The sequence below is a fragment of the Arachis ipaensis genome, chromosome B3 (genome assembly GCF_059453495.1).
Source record: "Arachis ipaensis isolate K30076 ecotype BB chromosome B3, ASM5945349v1, whole genome shotgun sequence".
In the NCBI taxonomy this organism is placed as follows: Eukaryota; Viridiplantae; Streptophyta; class Magnoliopsida; order Fabales; family Fabaceae; genus Arachis; species Arachis ipaensis.
Window position 1 is genome coordinate 104,810,992 of NC_142438.1, and position 4,665 is coordinate 104,815,656.

The window sequence follows — 4,665 nt, forward strand, 5'->3', positions numbered from 1 at the left end:
CGAAACACCAATATCGAGCTGCAAAGACGAAATCACCAAAGGCAGAATAAAGCAACTCAGAATAGTTGTCAATGCAACTAGAAGAAGCAGACCAATAAGCAAAGGTAGAAGTTCATGAAAGAACACTACCTCAAGGTCATCAGAAGGGCGGCTGGCCAGAAAATCCCAAAACCTAATCCTAAAATGTGGCTGAAAAAACCACAAAGGGATACTATCCCAGGACAAAGGCCAGAAAAGGTTGAAACAACAACTAAAAGGAAAAGGCATTCCTCGGAAGTCAGCCAGCACACTACCAGGACAGTCAAAACAAGGAAGTTTCAAAAAAAAAGTTAAAACATTGAAAACTCAAGGGTACCTAACAACAACCCAAGAGTGAAGGTGTTTTGATTAAAAACTAAAAAGTTGCTAGAGAGCAACTACAAGTGTCAGAGAACTATCCAAAAGATTACAATATAAAAAGTTTAAAGGTCTACAAGTCGGACTATACTAATACACAATCATAAGATCAATAAAAAGAGAAGTCATAAAGGATCCAGCTTTGCTCCCGTCGCCACATCCTGAGGAGCTGGAAGAATGACCAAAATCGGGACAGCACCGACAACACCATCTGGTCCATTCAATATCTCCACGTCGGGGTCTGCCTCAGGTCGGGGCGTCTCAACAGAAGGAGCCACAGGGGCCTTGGCAGGAGGATCAAGGGCAGGAGTCTCATCATCACCAGGGGATGGCACAATCTTACCATCTTCAACAATATTATCTATACTAAACAAGGTAAGGACGGCTTCTGGAACAAGCACCCGAGCTTGAGCCTTCAAGTTCTCGTACAGGGTGGTCATGCCATTTACTATATGCCCCTGCAACTCGGCATAGTCGTCATAAGAGGATTGGAGCTTTTTCTTCACCTCAAGAAGCTCCCCATAAGTCCGAGTATAACTCTCCTTGGCCTTCTTTGCGATCTCCTCTGCCAAGTTAGCAACTGCCTCCGCCGCAGTAGCCCGGGCCTTCTCCTTCTCCAGAGACAGCTCTAATCCAACACTTTTCGCCTCCAGCTCAAGCCTCAACCCCTCTACCCTCTCATAATAAACTTTAGCACTCCCAAGAAAAGCACTAGTAGCATTGATAGGAGACTTCTTGAACTCCCTCGACAACGCAGCACTGAGGTTGGCCATCCGAACACTGTTTCTAGATATAAAATCAAGATTCTTAAGGATGGACACGTCATCAATTGGAACAAAGCCATACGGAGCAATATGCTCCACAGCAAAGGTCATACCATCGAAATCCTTATCATTGAGGTCATAAGCACCAGTAGTTCTTTGCCACTTAGGAGAGGGCCCAGATGAAGAGGGGGAGGAGGCATCACCAGAGGTCGTCAAAGGCGAAACAGTAGAGGCCACACAAACCTGAGAAGTCAGGATAATCTTCCTCAGACCCTGAGGACCCGAGTCCGGCTTCTTCAAAGGAACCTGGGAAGAACCCTCACCCGACATCTTTCTCTGCAAGTTCTGGGCGGCCACCATCTATTTGGTCTTGCGAAAGACCTTCATCGAATCAGAGCTGGAAACCATCTCTGAAAAAATCAAAAAAACAGTTATATAGTGGATAATGACAAACAAACGACAGTAAAAAATTTTGTAGGAAGTTAGGCGCTACCTAGCTCAAAACGGAGAAGAGCAGGATCCCCTAAAAACTTCTTTGTATCCAAATGAGGAGGCTCCCCCCAGTTCTCCTCCAAAACACCCACAAAGGCCCTCTCTACCTCATCAAGACTCTCTAACGAATACTTAAGAACTACAGGCTCCTCTTGCCACCAAAGGGGAAAGGTGGGTTCCTTATTCTCATCAAGAAAAAAGGGATGAACATTATCCACAGCCCGAACCTTGAAGTAGAAATTTTTGAAATCAGAAAAGGAGTCATTGGTGCACGAATTGTAAATCACACTTTTCACAACTTGTACCACTAACCAGCAAGTGCACTGGGTCGTCCAAGTAATACCTTACGTGAGTAAGGGTCGATCCACGGAGATTGTCGGCTTGAAGCAAGTTATGGTTATTTTGTAATTCTTAGTCAGGAAATTAATAATAAAAATGGTTGGGTTTATGAAAAGTAATTAACATAAAATAAATAATACTTGTTATGCAGTAATGGAGAATAGATTGAGGTTTTGGAGATGCTCTGTCTTCTGATTCTCTGCTTTCCTACTGTCTTCTTCTTCACGCACGCAGGTCTCCTTCCATGGCAAGCTGTATGTTGGTGGATCACCGTTGTCAATGGCTACCATCCATCCTCTCAGTGAAAATGGTCCAAATGCGCTGTCACCGCACGGCTAATCATCTGTCGGTTCTCACTCATGTTGGAATAGAATCCGTTGATTCTTTTGCATCTGTCACTACGCCCAACACTCACGAGTTTGAAGCTCGAAACAGTCATCCCTTCCCAGATCCTACTCGGAATACCACAGACAAGGTTTATACTTTTCGGATCTCAGGAATGGCCTCCAATAATTCTAGCCTATATCACGAAGACTCTGATCATGAACTAGGAGGCTAAGAGATACACACTCAAGCTAGTACAGATAGAACGGAGGTGGTTGTCAGGCACGCGTTCCTAGGTGAGAATGATGATGAGTGTCACGGATCATCACATTCATCAGGGTGAAGTGCGAGTAAATATCTTAGAATAGAAACAAGCGTGATTGAATAAAAAATAGTAGTAATTGCATTAATTCATCGAAACACAGCAGAGCTCCTCACCCCCAACCATGGGGTTTAGAGACTCATGCCATCAGAAATACAATGGAAAGTGTAAAAATGTCATAAGGTACATAGTGAGTCTCTAAAAGTTTTTTTTATACTAAACTAGTAGCTAGGGTTACAGAAAATAAGTAACTAAGTGCAGATAGTACAGAAATCCACTTCCGGGGCCCACTTGGTGTGTGCTTGGGCTGAGCATTGAGCTTTACACATGTAGAGGCTTCTCTTGGAGTTAAACGCCAGGTTGCAGCCTATTTGTGGCGTTTAACTCTAGTTTGTAACCTGTTTCTGGCGTTTAACTTCAGAATAGGGCAGGAAGTTGGCATTTGAATGCCAGTTTGCATCGTCAAAACTCGGGCAAAGTATGGACTATTATATATTGCGAGAAAGCCCTGGATGTCTACTTTCCAACGCAATTAAGAGCGTGCCAATTGGGTTTTTGTAGCTCCAGAAAATCTATTTTGCGTGCAGGGAGGTCAGAATCCAACAACATCTGCAGTCCTTTTTCAGCCTCTGAATCAGATTTTTGCTCAGGTCCTTCAATTTCAGCCAGAAAATACCTGAAATCACAAAAAAATACACAAACTCATAGTAAAGTCCAGAAATGTAAATTTTTCATAAAAACTAATAAAAACATAGTAAAAATTAACTAAATCATACTAAAAACTACCTAAAAATAATGCCAAAAAGCGTATAAATTATCCGCTCATCACAACACCAAACTTAAATTATTGCTTGTCCCCAAGAAACTGAAAATCAAATAGGATAAAAAGAAGAGAATATACTATAAATTCCAAAATATCAATGAAACTTAGCTCCAATTAGATGAGCGGGACTAGTAGCTTTTTGCCTCTGAACAGTTTTGGCATCTCACTTTATCCTTTGAAGTTCAGAATGGTTGGCATCTATAGGAACTCAGAATCCAGATAGTGTTATTGATTCTCCTAGTTCAGTATGTTGATTCTTGAACACAGCTACTTTATGAGTCTTGGCCGTGGCCCTAAGCACTTTGTTTTCCAGTATTACCACCGGATACATAGATACCACAGACACATAACTGGGTGAACCTTTTCAGATTGTGACTCAAGAGGTGTCCAGGGTTCTTAAGCACACTCTTTTTGCTTTGGATCACAACTTTAACCACTCAGTCTCAAGCTTTTCACTTGACACCTTCACGCCACAAGCACATGGTTAGGGACAGGTTGGTTTAGCCGCTTAGGCCGGGATTTTATTCTTTTGGGCCCTCCTATCCATTATTGCTCAAAGCCTTGGATCCTTTTTATTACCCTTGCCTTTTGGTTTAAAGGGTCACTGGCTTTTTTTTTTTGGCTCTTGCCTTTTGGTTTAAAGAGCTATTGGCTTTTTCTGCTTGCTTTTCCTTTTTCTTTCTTTTATTTATTTTTTTTGCAAGCTTTGTTCTTCACTGCTTTTTCTTGCTTCAAGAATCAATTTTATGATTTTTCAGATTATCAATAACATTTCTCCTTTTTCGTATTTCTTTCAAGAGCCAATAATTTTAACATTCATAAACAACAAATTCAAAAGACATATGCACTGTTCAAGCATTCATTCAGAAAGCAGAAAGTATTGTCACCACATCAAAATAATTAAACTAATCTCAAGGATGAATTTAAAATTCATGTACTTCTTGTTCTTTTGTAATTAAAGCATTTTTCATTTAAGAAAGGTGATGGATTCACAGGACATTCATAGCTTTAAGACATAGACACTTGAACACTAATGATCATGTAATAAAGACACAAACATGAATAAACATAGAGCATAGTAAACGAAAAACAGAAAAATAAAGAACAAGGAAATTAATGAACAGGTCCACCTTAGTGATGGCGGCTAGTTCTTCCTCTTGAAGATCTTATGGAGTGCTTTAGCTCCTCAATGTCTCTTCCTTGCC

The 4,665-nt window shown here is 41.1% G+C and overlaps 1 pseudogene; it reads right to left on the minus strand.

Moving 5' to 3' along the window:
• Positions 1–969: 969 nt before the first annotated feature.
• Positions 970–1,568, minus strand: LOC148571893 (uncharacterized; annotated as a pseudogene).
• Positions 1,569–4,665: the final 3,097 nt, after the last annotated feature.